We start from the raw sequence: 14,786 nt of genomic DNA, 5'->3' as shown, positions 1-14,786 counted from the left end.
AACTTGTTTGATAATTTTTTTGGTTTATAAATGGTTGTCTTAGTTTGTAAATTGGAAAAAAAAATGTAAATTCAAAAAATGAGTTTACGTTGGTTTTAAACAGAAATTTAAAAATTTTACTAACAAAATTTTTTTTCAAATAATTTTTTTTCCAATTCATTTGTTTTTTCAATGAATTTTTTTTCCAACTAATACTAACCGAGGGGGCAATTGGTAATGCTACTTTAAATCTTAGGGAGAGGATTGTAATTTCTAAAATGTGAAGGGTGTCAATGTAATTTACCCAGTGAGAGCAAAATTGGTATTTAATAAAATTAAATTGTTGATGGGGGAATCTATAATGAAAGTTTAAACCTCAGGGAGGGAGATATAATTTCCAAAAGGTGAGGGGGGAACTGTAATAAACATAAACATCAGGGGGTGTCAGTGTAATTTACTCTAATATATATATATATGTATATGTATTATGTATTTGGGTTTAGTTCAGAAAAGGAAGAAGATGAGGATATAAATGTCAATTCATATGTTTAGTTAATGGATATTATTATGAGTGATGCTATTAACACCCCATAAATTATTTTGGACCTCCTATTTCTTTGGACCCCCACTTATAAAATTTGAAACCCTTAAAATTTCTTTTCTTTCTCCAAATAATACTAAAATTATCCTTATAAAAACATCCCACCTATTAAATGCACACCCCCACACCCCAAAAAAATCCCACTTCCAAAAAAACCCTAACAAAGTCCACGAAGAAGAAGAAGAAGAAGAAGAAGAAGAGGCAGTGTGATTACTGTCTCTGTTGCTTCATCCATCATTGTCACAATTGGTATGCTCTCTCTATATATATATAAATGTAAGTTCTTAGTTTTCTCGTAATAATTTCCTTCTCTTGCAGAAAAAAATTATAATAATTGGTTTAGTTTTCTCAGTAAAACAGGTCTGAACCTATGAATAATGTTTGGTTACCTATTTTCGAACAAATAATAAATGTCTGGTTACCGATTCCCGAACAAATAAACAATGTTCTGGCCTATGTTTCCAAATTTCGGTCATATGTTTGGGAGTTCAGTTCCGAAAAAATGACAAACAGATTTTATTATTTTTGTCATTTTTTTCAAGCAACTTACCCTTACAAGGTCAATCTCCTCTGAGCTAAGGACAACATCAAAGCTATGAACCTCCTCTAAACTTTTATTGTTGTACTCCTCTCGTCTTATGGAGTTATGGTTGCCAAAAAAAATTTCACTCATTGTCATCGCCGGAGAAGTGTAGGTAATCAAATGGTTGCTACCGTAACTGCCAGAAGGTTTTTAAGGTTTTGAGGGTAGATAGGTTTTGAAGGTGAGATTTGGAGAAGATGAATGGGTGGTGATGGAAGTGGGTGCTCTCATAAACCCTAATTCATAATGCAGTGGGTATGTAGATTTAATTGTGAGATAGGGTGTCCCAAAATTAATGATGTCCTTTATAGTAATTTTATTTGAGGTTATTATTATAATAAAAAAATTTAAAAATTGGGGGGGTCCAAAATAATTTTTGGGGTGCTAATAGCAGTACTCTTTCAAAAAATAGAAATAAAAAATAACTTGCAACGGTTAAGTAATTAAAAAAATAAAAAATAAAATAACTAAAAAGATTGATCTTGTAAAAATAAAAAATTAAAATAGTTAAATAAAAATTGATCTTGTAAAAATAAAATTTAAAAATAAAACAAAAATAAAAATAATTTAAAAATAAAACAAAAAATAATAATAGTTTTTTCTCTGGCCAGGCTAGCCACAAGAACAAAAGAGAGAGAGAGAGAGAGAGAGATGGAGTGTGTATGGGAGTACCCACTAGCACTGTGGCTATTATAACAGTCGAAACAAGAAAGGAGAGAGAGAGAGAGAAATGGAGTGTAGGAGTGGGACCCACTGGCTGCCTACTCTGGTTTGTCCTACTCGCCCCTACTAGCCTAGCCTACTCTGGTTTGTTGTATCTCATCAATCACTTAACTCACACTCTTCTTCTTCATTCATTGAATATGAAAAAAAAATAAAATTCAAATTCAAATGGTCATAAATTAGTAGAGACGGACAGTTATAAAAAATTCAAACGGTAATATATATATATATTATAATTTTATTTCACTCTTTAAAACTACTATAAATAATTCTCAATCTCTCTCAACAAATAATTCTCTCTCTTTCTTTCTCTCTCTCTTAAACTCTCAATCTCTCTCAACTCTTAATTAATTTTGAAGTGTCATCCCTATGTGACAATTGCAATTGTGCAATAAGAAAGTTTTATTAGAAGAAGCTAATTTTTGTATCGCATTCGCCAGTTGGTAACATTAATTAGTTTAATTAAATTTATTAGCTACACATTTTTTTCATTAATTATTTGTGCACATATATTAATTATTATTTTTTACTAATTGTATTTACACATTATTTAAATTAATTGTTAATTCTTATATATTGTTTTGCTTACATTACTATGGATCAAAGTATTCATAATGTTTATGTCGATACTGATACATATACTACACAACATGAATCTGTTAATTCTCCTTCTAATATCCCTCTTCCAACAGCTGGATCATCATCTAGGAGCAGAAGTAGTAGTGTTTGGGAACATTTTGAAAAAATATCTATAAATAATCCTGATGGTACAATTACATTTAAAGGAAAATGTAAATATTGTGCACATTTACTTAGTGCTGCATCTGCAGGAGGTACTAGTCATCTAAAAATGCATGCTAACAAATATTTACAAAGTCAACAACCTGATATTCGAAGTCCAATGCAATTAGGGGCTTCATCAATTGGTAATTTGCAAACATTTTCATATGATCCTATACGTGCACAAAATTTTGTAGTTGATTATATTATTAAAAAAAAAACAACATTTTACTACTAGTGAATGTCCTGATTTTACCGAAATGATTCACGAAAGTTTTGCACCGCAATATCAAAGTTTTTCAAGAAATACTACTAGAAACAGGATTTTAAAGAAATTTGAGGATGTTAAAAGTGAATTATTTGACATCTTTAAAATTTTGAATGGAAGAGTCTGTTTAACATCTGATCTGTTATTAAATAATGGTTTTGAACATCAATGTATCACTGCACATTTTATTGATAATGATTGAAAATTAAATAAAAGAATTATTTTATTTAAATTAGTTGAACTTCCATGCACTGGTCATTCGCTTGGTGAACAAATAAGAAATGTATTATCTGAGTGGGCTTTACAAAATAAAATGTTTACAATTAGTTAGATAATGTATTATATTATAATCAAACTGTAGCACATTTAAAATCAACTTTACAATTACTTGTTGATAGTGATTTATTTCATGTTCGTTGTTGTGTCCATATTTTAAATTTGATTGTTGAAGAAGCTATGCATGTATACAAGACTTACGTACTTGTAATAAAAAAATACAGTTGTTACTATAATGTCTTCTGGTAATCGAATTTCGGAATATAAAAAAATTTGTCAACAAGAAAATATGCCATTTAGAAAATTAATTTTAGATGTAGATAGTAGGTAGAATTCAACATATAATATATTAAAAATAACTTGCAAACAAAGAAAAACAATAGATTTATTTTTTGCAACAACATCAATAGAAGGAGTACTAACTCCCACAGAACTTAATTGGCGCCAAGTAGCTTTGTATAAAGATTTTTTAAAATTTTTTGATACTTCAACAAAATTATTTTCTTATATATATATATATATATATTTCTACTTCACCATTTGTTTTACATATGCTAGCAGAAATAATTAAGTTTTCGTAAAATATATGAGTAATAAATATTATATAACCATTATTACTTTAATGAAAGAAAAATATAATAAATATTTTGATCATTTACCTCATCTATTAAGTCTAGCCATAATAATTGATCCTAGGTGTAAATAAATTGGTTTACAAGAATTTTTAGAGCGTCTTTTCGCTGATCAAACAAAATTTGCCTCTATTATACAAATATGCAACAAATTATTTGAAGAATACAGGGCATCTGCATCTGCATCTGTAAATACACCTATACACACTATACTAGTAGTTTCATCTCAAGGCGGGAGATTAAGTGCTTTTTCAACAATAAAAAGTAGAAGAATATCTCAACATACAAGTGTAAGTAGTTTTGAACTGTTCTGAACTACAACGTTATTTGGAAAGCCCGTCAATGGATGATTCCGATGATTTTGACATTTCGAAATGATGGAAACAAAATGAAACTATGTGGCTTGTGGTTTCACAGATGACCCATGATATACTAATCGTTCTTTTATTTTTACAGTTGCTTCGGAAACAGCTTTTAGTGCAGATAGACGGGTGTTGAGCAATTACCGGAGCAGACTTTCACCCCCAATGGTTGAGGCACTGATGATATTCAGAAATCATATGTATGCGCTTACAAGAAGACAAAATTATAGTGAAAATGAGCGAATTCAAAATGATTTGGATGACATATCCTCGGGCAACGTGACTGAAATGTCTGTCTTCTCCGATGATTGATCAACAATTTATTTTTTACTATTTCATTTCATTTCGGTTTTTTATTTTTATTTATTTATTTGTTTATTTATTTATTTTTTCCCTTTTATATTAGATTATTGAGGTGGAGTATAATACAAACTAGTAGATGCCAACCTAGTCGGGATGCAATTGACCTATAGTGATGTAATTGCTCTACCATCATCAATAATCTATTCATTTCGAAAGAAAAAAATTACATAATTGCATACTTTTTTAGTTATAAATTCATAATTAAAGAAACATAAGTCATACATAATTAAATTTAAATATCACCATGAAATATAACCAAACAAAACATCTCATTAATCTTAACTAAAATATTCTAGTATAATTTTTTGAAAATTTTTTATTCCTAATATAAAATAAAAAAAAAAGGCCTGACTAGGCCTGGCCGGCGGCCCAGGCCCGAGCCCTAGGCCCTATTATGAATGGGCTTGGGCCCCACTTTTTTTGGCCCATGGGTCGGCCCGGTCTGGCCCACTAAAAAGAAGGGAGCCCACGAGGCCCACTTGGGCTGGGCCAGGCCATTATTACATCCCTAGTTGGTTAGTGTATTCTCGCATCCTCTCTAGAGTGATCTGAAGGCTGATATGTCCCCTAACTAAAACAACGTCGTTTTGATGAGCAACCTCACCCCCTAAAAATCTGAATCACAACTTGATGTGAGAGAGAGAGAGAGAGAGAGAGAGAGAGAGAAGGAGAAGGAGAAGGAGAGACAGAGCCATTGCCGACGCCAACGATCGTGCCGCCCATGAAGCTATTCTCGAAGTTTCTTCAACAGATTTGAAAAAAACACAGTTTCTTTTCCCAAACTTGAAAAATTATGAGGTTTTGATTTAAAAAAATATAGGGTTTTCTTTGAATGGTAATGGTAATATAAGCTTGTTGAATGCGTTGATGAGAGATTCTTAGCATATAAAATACCTAATATTTTTTTCATTTGGGACTTTTTACCTAATTTATTTCAAATATATTCTTGGGTCGAAATTAGGGTTTTCATTTGGGGCTTTTTACATGATTTGGGGATTTTGATGTACACATTTACAATTATGAGTACTTTTTTAAGTACTTTTCTCTGAGTACATAGTATTGTTGATATTGAGATTGTTCATGCCATGCCCACATCAAAAAGGCATCTAAAATATTTGTTTTCATTAAATAAAAAATTTACAATTTTTGAACAGTTGGTACACCAAATCATATTTTGTTGTTTAAATATTAGATGGATTTCATAGTTGAATTGAATTGAATACAATATTTTAGCCAAGGTTTGTCATTGAGTAAATTTCTTTTTGTAGTCCTGTTGTATGATTGCAATTTTTTATTTTTTTTATTTTTTATTTTTTTAGAGAGAGTATTTGGTCACTTAAATATCAACAATGCTACGTAGCTCAAAATTTTGTGGCTCAAATGGCTCAAATCTGTCAAAACGACGTCGTTTTGACAGATTTTGAGTGTAAAACGACGTCGTTTTGATAGATTTGAGCCATTTGAGCCACAAAATTTTGAGCTACCAAACATTTTCCCTTAAATATATAATGCTTAAATCAAGACACTTTTATCAGTCCTTTTTGCTATTAGGTATGCATAATGCAGCTTGGTTTGAAATAGTATTGGAAAAAATTTGAATTGAATCTTAGTTTGAAACAGTACTGAAAAAGACAAAAAAAAAAAAAATGAATTGAATAGATCGCTTTGAATCTGAACTGAGTTACTAGAAATCAATCCGAGGAATAACTAAACTTTTGTGTGAAGTTCACATCGTGAATTTCATAGCTGTGTTCTTTGCATTTAAATGTCATGTTATTGAACTATATTTTTTAAACAGATTTTTGGTGAGGCGGCATCTTTGCTTTCTACTTATTTGCTTCTTCTTATAGGGTGAATAGGCAATTGTTGTCTCATTAATGTCAAGTTCCATTTTGATATTGTTTTAGGCGTCGTAGTAGAATGAGCATGAGCACGATAACGTGGATGACATTTCAAAAGCAATTGAGAGTGGATTGCAAGAAGACCATGGAAATTGACCAGTTGTTGGAACCTTTTGGACATTTTTTAAAGTCCAGTATTGCAAGAAGATGTTGGACCCTTTTATGTATAAATATGTTTTATGTTGGGATGACCTAAATAAGTGCACTTTTTATCTTTTTACGGAAAGATGTGCAAAAAAGTAGAGAGATGATGTGATGAAAAAAAATAAAAAGATAAAAATATAGATTATTTTGTGTATGCCAAACTTGACCTAATAATTTTTAGGGAACAAGTTTTATGTTGAACGTTCTTAGAAACAGGCTTCTCTTTCTTCTTTTTCTGAAATTGAGCAGGTCATCTCTTTTGTATGTATAAACAAATCATCTGTTCTTAAGTTTTTTTATGAAATTGGACAGGTTTCATGCATGGATAGGTTTTATGGTGACCTATTTATGCTGAAATTGAGCAATGCATTTCTTTTCTATGTATAAGTTGTTGATATTTTGATTGGGATTCTTATATTTGTTTCAACCATGGACCATTGAGGTGAAGGACAACATTTTAAAACACTTTGGGACTCTATAAAATTGTTCCAAGAACAACTATTGTTGCAGACAATTCTACTCAATCAATGCACAAATCAAAATTGCCAAATGCTATAGACCATTCAATTCAATCAATGCACAAACCAAAATTGCTCTATAAAACATTCATTCAAATCATTTCATTCAACCAAGATGCTCAAACCATTCCATTCAATCAAAATTGCTAAATCGTTTAATTCAATAAAGATATGCAAACTATTTCATTCAATCAACCAACATATCATTTTATTCCATTAATATTGTCATACAAATATTTAATCTAACTGTAACGTTCATATTAATTTAACTACGACATTTCATTTGATCTCACTTTATTGTTATCAATCAAGTCACTGTTCATGCAACCCAGGATCCACTATAGCAAAGCAGCCAAATTTGTCCCTTCAATTTAATTTTCTCACTTTCATGTTTCCTCATCCTTGTGTTTTCCTTTCTCTTTGTCAAAATCTTTGGTCTTTGCTTTATCTTTTCTATCTTCATCTTTACCTATCTCATTTTTTTTCCCTTTTGTATCCAAAATCTGTAAAAGTGAAAATAAGAACATCAATAAAAGTTTAGATTTTTTTAATGACAATAACAGTCGCAATATAGAAGTTCAACACAAGCTAGCACACACTTTTCAATTGCATTTGGGCGAGATAAGATACACATAATTGCCCAGATTTTGCAAGCATAACAAAATTTGATATCTGTATGAGACTGAAAATAGTGTTTAAAGTTGTTATGCAGAAAGCAATCTTCTTTTTTTTTTCAATTTTATTTTTTTTAAATTAGAACTTCAAGCAATTCAACAATGCTTTGTTTAATCATCATAATTTATCAGAAACTATTCTTTTATAATCATCTTTCATATTAGAATCTGTTCTTGTAATATATCAACCATGCAAATATCCTCAAAATGTAGAGGCAATTTCATTGCAGAGGCATCCACCCTAATTTCTGAAATTATTTCCTTCTCAATGAGAAAACAGGACCTTCATTTTTGAACTCACATAACATGACCAGGAAAGAAATTTACTCAATGACAAACCTTGGCTAAAATATTGTATTCAATTCAATTTTGAATGGCAAACATAAGGAAATAGGCAATTGTTGGAAAAGGAAAAACAAAACATAATATGTAGCAGTGTTTATATATGCAGATCAATAAGAAGTGCTACTGATTTGTTTCCAATGCTAAAAATTGTGTGTTTTGATGTCAGACAACAAAGATTACAAGAAAAAACGATAAAGTAAAATCAAATTTGGAGTTATGAAAAATGGCTCATTTGTGACAAAAACTCAGATTGTTATTGTGAACTATTAATTCTCTGATTGGTATATCTCAAATGGTTGCCAGGCTCAACCCAAATGGATAAAAGAAAACCTTGAAACAGTTTTCTCTGATTGGTATATCTCAAATAGTTGCCAGACTCAACCCAAATGGATAAAAGCAAACTTTGAAATAGTTAAAATTGGGGAATTTCTGGTTTCTACAAATCAAGTGCCAAATCAACTATGAAATCCATCTATATCTTTAACAGAGAACCACTATGCAACTCAAAGACAACAATGCAGATAAAAGAATCTACAAATCAAAGCCCCAAATAAAAAACCCTAACTTTTCAATCTAGAATTCAATTTCTTAACCTGCTTTCATTCTTTCAATAATGAGTTTGGAGGATGAACCTGGTTTAATCTATGGCATGAGACAATGGCCAAGGACCGTCGTTCTTCTCAAAAGATTTCTTCTTCTCTCCTTTCATTTTGCACTTGTTTCGTCTTTCTCTCTTCGCTGAGGACAGCGGAGAACTCACCGGTGATGGTGGTTGTGCGTCTCTCTCTCTCTCTCTCCCTCTCTCTCTCTCTCTCGTTGTCTCCGAACTACGTCTCCCTCCTCTTTCAGTTGCCTTCGACCTGTAAAACAAAAAATTCTGTTTAGTTTTAAAATTATGATGTGAGGTTAGAAATATGATTTAAGATCAATGCTTGGTAGCTTGAATATGAAGTTGGTTCGAATGGCTTGAAATTCACCTTGCCGGTCGTCCGGGCGGACGTCCGACTAGGGGGTTGACAGCCGCGGTCGACAAAGGTGACAACCACGGTAAACAATCTTTCACCCGGTCGTCCGGGTGGACGTCCGGCCAACACCCATTCAGGCCATTCAAGCCTCCTCCAATTCGAGCTACCACGCTTTTTCCATGATTTAAATGTAGGGTTGTAAGTTAAGTTTTAAAGAGAAAAAAAAAATTATTTAGTTACGAATTTTGAAAAAAGTTCTTGAATTTTAAATTTTGAAAAAAATTCTTGAATTTTAAATTTTGAAAATAATTTTGAGTTTTAAAAAGAGTTTTCAGCTATATTTTAAGTTTTGAGTTTTTGAATTTTGAGTTGTATTTTAAAATTTTTTAGATTTATTTTTTTTGAAATATTAAAAAATGTTTAATTTTTTTTTAAATATATAATTTTAAATATTTTATTTTATTTTATTTTGTAAATATTTTAAATTTTTAATATTTTAAACTCAAAATATAACTCCACACTAAAATCGTAACTAAACACAAAAGTCAAAAATCAATTCAAAAACTATCTTCAAAACTCATAACCGAACACATAACTTCACGATACTTTCAAAACTAGACACTTAAATTGTAACCAAACACATGACTAAAAAATTAAATTATTTAAAAATATATTTATTTAAAATAAAAAAATAAAAAATAAATAAAAATAAAAATTATATTTAAAATATAAAAAAAAATTTAATACCTTGTTTGGGGTTATAGGAAGGGGATTGGGACTATTAATACCTTAGTATTACTAATACCTTGTTTGTTTTGAGAGATGGTCTTGGGACTATTAATATCTTGGTATTACTAATACGCTTGGAAGGGGGATTCATAGTGAGGAGGTAGAGATGGTATTAGAAAAATAGTGAAGAATTAGAAATTTTTTTATTTTTTATATATTGGGAATTTTTTAAAAAATATTAATGTTTAATTTTTATATTTTTTTATTTGTTTTATTATTTTATATAAAAATAATTTAACAATTTCTCACTATCAATTCCTTCCATTCTATCTTTGAAAACAAATGGGCCAGTGCTATTGCTATCCCCCATGACCCATCTTATCTTACAATTTTATTTTTTATTTTAAATTTTTTTTCCTTAAAGAGTAAGCAATAATTTTCAATTTCCATGAGTGATCAGTACACCATACATGCTTCTCTCAATGAGTTGTAACTCTAGTGATGGGTTGTTGGATTGTCTTCATTAGCAATAATGACAGTGGGCAAAGTTTTTCCTTTTCATATTGACACAATTACTTTTTAGGTATGGAGTTGATGATGTGCAAATGGTAATTCAACTGACTTAAAAAGGTCATTTCAAAAGACTTTTATAACAGATTAATGGTGTCTATGGTGATTAGTTGTTAACTTGTAAATGTAAGCAATATAAAAATGATCATGTGGATGGAATTATTTACAGAGATTAATTAATTTATATAATTAGATGACATAAGTTGTTCAGTAATAAAGATAAATAAACACAAATTGATTTTCAAAGATGGAAGTATTTATCGAGATTAATTCATTTATATAAGATTAATAAGATCACATAGGTTATTCTGCAATAAAGATAAAGAAATACAAATCGATTTTCAATTTCATTGATGAAAACTTGGCTCATTTAGTGGTGGTTTTCCATTTATTTTTTGTTTTTATTTTTTGAGAAAAGAAGAAAATTTGTTTGGTGAATTGTTTTCCCAAACTCTTTTTGGGAAGAAAAGAAATTTGGAACAATAATTTTTAAGAAATATTAGAAAGTTATTTTTAAATTTTCAAAAACTATTTTCACTCTACAATAAAATGATATGAAAACTAGAGTAGTAATTTTCAAACTTTCAATTTTCTATATTTCTAATAGCAAAAAAAAAAAAAAAAACACACAATCAACGCAAGCTTTATTAAGGCCGACTCTACCCCTTGCTTAAAATTTAGTGGAAATTTAAGTAAAATATTTATTTGATATGAAACTCTAATGCACAAACTCATACTTATAAATTTGAGTAACAGTTTCAGTAATGGCTGAGTTGTAAATTTGAAAGCTACAAAATGTTCTTGAAAATTTTGAATAAACATTTGAGTCTCTCTTAATTTGGGTAAACAAATAGTTAAAACTCAATTGGATATAAGTTTGAATTAAGAATTGGACATGTTTAACTTGAATTTTAAGTAAAGGCATTTTGTAAGTCAATTAGACAATTGCCATCTCTACCGAAATCTTTAAAATTTAATATGTTAAATTTTTTTAAAAACATAGGTGACATTGATATATAGCAATTCAACATGGAAACTTTCTACCCAAATCTTCAAAATTTGACATTGATACTTTAAATGAAGACAGAAGGAAAAAGAGCCACATCAAAGCTTTAATTTAAGAAAAAAGAAAAAAGAAAAAAGAACAAAAAAAAAAAAAGGACAGAAGGGAACTTCATGTCAAAATTGATATGAAGAAGTAATACCAAATGCTACATTAACTTTTGACACATCTGAGTGAAATTAATACTTAACACCAAAATATAATTGTTGGAGTATTACATCAGATTTGAAATATTGGGTGGATGTGACAATTTCCACCAAAACCTTCAAAACTTGATATGGTAATTTTTTTTGAAAGCATAAGTGGCAAATTAGTATATGTTAATTTGATATGAAATCTCTCTATTCGTTTGGTCAAATATATTATTCTATGTTTTTTTAAATTTGAACTCTTTTATTTTATATAGAAGTTCTTTTATTTCAAAACAAAGGCATGAAATAGGAATATATCAAAATTAATATGAATGAGTAATGTCAAATGCCACATCAACCTGTGACAAGTCGAGTGAAATTGATATTTAATGTCAAAATATAATTATTGAAATGTTATATTATATTTAAAGTATCAAGTAGAAATGCAATAAGATTCCATATTTAAAAAGGTGTCCAAATTTTTAAGAATTTTTTTTTTTTAGATGATAAAATAACAAACATCAATGTGGCACCTCTCCGAGAGTATCAGAGACAAGATGGAGGCTGGACCTCTTCCAACCACACCAACTGTAATATACATTATTTTAGGACTTAATAATATATATTATTTTATTTGACAAAGGCTCTAATGATTCCAAGTGTACTATTTCTGTTGGAAAAGAAAAAAAAAAAGAGTAAATTAGCTCTCATATGATCAAACAAAAAAGTCCTGCCTCTTGTTTTATTATTATTTATTTATTGTACATTTGTTGTAGGTCAAGAAGAAAAGACAAAAAAAAAAAAAAAAAAAAAGTGATGTACTAGATTCTTCCAACTAAGAGCCTCTTTTTTTTTTTAAGAAGTAAGTTAAAAATTATTTCTTAATTTTTAATTTATATTAGATCATATTATTTATCATAATTTTTATTATTTTTAAAAAAAAATTAAAAAAATTAAAAAGTTAATTTTTAATTATCTTCTCAAAACACTCTTATGTACACATCCTTCAATATCATATTAGAGTAGAGCTCAGGCCTTTTTGACAATTAGGTTAAAAATCAGTTTATTAGTTTTTTAATTTTTTTAGATTATATCATTATTTTATTTTTTTGTATATTTTTTTAAAAAATAAAAAATTAAAAAGTTAACTTTTAAGTTAATGATGGAACAATGTGCATATTTATATTAAAAAAATTGCTTAAAATATTAAAAAAATTCAATAGAAACAAAAAAAAATACAGAAATTAAGAAAGTAGAATTTTCTAAAAAGTATTTTTTAAAAAATAAAAACAAGCAAGCTGATTGCTATCCCCCATGACCCATCTTATCTTACAATTTTATTTTTTTTTTTAAATTTTTTTTTCCTTAAAGAGTAAGCAATAATTTTCAATTTCCATGAGTGATCAGTACACCATACATACTTCTCTCAATGAGTTGTAACTATAGTGATGGGTTGGTGGATTGTCTTCATTAGCAATGACAGCGGGCAAAGTTTTTCCTTTTCATATTGACACAATTACTTTTTAGGTATGGAGTTGATGATGTGCAAATGGTAATTCAACTGACTTAAAAGGACATTTGAAAAGACTTTTATAATAGATTAACGGTGTTTATGGTGATTAGTTGTTGACTTGTAAATGTAAGCAATAAAAAAATGATCATGTGGATGGAATTATTTACAGAGATTAATTAATTTATATAATAAGATGCCATAAGTTGTTCAGTAATAAAGATAAATAAACACAAATTGATTTTCAAAGATGGAAGTATTTATTGAGATTAATTCATTTATATAAGATTAATAAGATCACATAGGTTATTCTGCAATAAAGATAAAGAAATACAAATTGATTTTCAATTTCATTGATGAAAACTTGGCTCATTTAGTGGTGGTTTTCCATTTATTTTTTGTTTTTATTTTTTGAGAAAAGAAGAAAATTTGTTTGGTGAATTGTTTTCCCAAACTCTTTTTGGGAAGAAAAGAAATTCGGAACAATGATTTTTAAGAAATATTAGAAAGTTATTTTTAAATTTTCAAAAACTATTTTCACTCTACAATAAAATGATATGAAAACTAGAGTAGTAATTTTCAAACTTTCAATTTTCTGTATTTCTAATAGCAAAAAAAAAAAAAAAACACACAAACAACGCAAGCTTTATTAAGGCCGACTCTACCCCTTGCTTAAAATTTAGTGGAAATTTAAGTAAAATATTTATTTGATATGAAACTCTAATGCACAAACTCATACTTATAAATTTGAGTAACAGTTTCAGTAATGGCTGAGTTGTAAATTTGAAAGCTACAAAATGTTCTTGAAAATTTTGAATAAACATTTGAGTCTCTCTTAATTTGGGTAAACAAATAGTTAAAACTCAATTGGATATAAGTTTGAATTAAGAATTGGACATGTTTAACTTGAATTTTAAGTAAAGGCATTTTGTAAGTCAATTAGACAATTGCCATCTCTACCGAAATCTTTAAAATTTAATATGTTAAATTTTTTTAAAAACATAGGTGACATTGATATATACCAATTCAACATGGAAACTTTCTACCCAAATCTTCAAAATTTGACATTGATACTTTAAATGAAGACAGAAGGAAAAAGAGCCACATCAAAGCTTTAATTTAAGATAAAAGAAAAAAGAAAAAAGAACAAAAAAAAAAAAAAAAGGACAGAAGGGAACTTCATGTCAAAATTGATATGAAGAAGTGATACCAAATGCTACATTAACTTTTGACACATCTGAGTGAAATTAATACTTAACACCAAAATATAATTGTTGGACTATTACATCATATTTGAAATATTGGGTGGATGTGACAATTTCCACAAAAACCTTCAAAACTTGATATGGTAATTTTTTTTGAAAGCATAAGTGGCAAATTAGTATATGTTAATTTGATATGGAATCTCTCTATTCGTTAGGTCAAATATATTATTCTATGTTTTTTTAAATTTGAACTCTTTTATTTTATATAGAAGTTCTTTTATTTCAAAACAAAGGCATGAAATAGGAATATATCAAAATTAATATGAATGAGTAATGTCAAATGCCACGTCAACCTTTGACACATAGAGTGAAATTGATATTTAATGTCAAAATATAATTATTGAAATGTTATATTATATTTAAAGTATCAAGGAGAAATGCAATAAGATTCCATATTTAAAAAG

The 14,786-nt window shown here is 28.7% G+C and overlaps 1 long non-coding RNA gene across 2 annotated transcripts in view; it reads right to left on the bottom strand.

Annotated features, from left to right (window-relative positions):
* Window positions 1–7,311: 7,311 nt before the first annotated feature.
* Window positions 7,312–14,786, bottom strand: part of LOC145792620 (uncharacterized) — a 57,157-nt gene continuing 49,682 nt past the window's right edge. For both annotated transcript variants that reach the window (XR_014332197.1, XR_014332199.1), the window contains exons 5-6: window positions 8,782–9,009; window positions 7,312–7,633 (exon numbers count right to left, since the gene is read on the bottom strand). This is a non-coding gene — a long non-coding RNA (uncharacterized LOC145792620). The remainder of the gene's footprint in view (window positions 7,634–8,781; window positions 9,010–14,786) is intronic.

The sequence above is a fragment of the Camellia sinensis genome, chromosome 6 (assembly GCF_055761805.1).
Source record: "Camellia sinensis isolate YWXY chromosome 6, ASM5576180v1, whole genome shotgun sequence".
NCBI classification, from domain to species: domain Eukaryota; kingdom Viridiplantae; phylum Streptophyta; class Magnoliopsida; order Ericales; family Theaceae; genus Camellia; species Camellia sinensis.
Note: the sequence above shows the minus strand (reverse complement) of the source record. Positions and strands in the feature narration are given on the sequence as shown.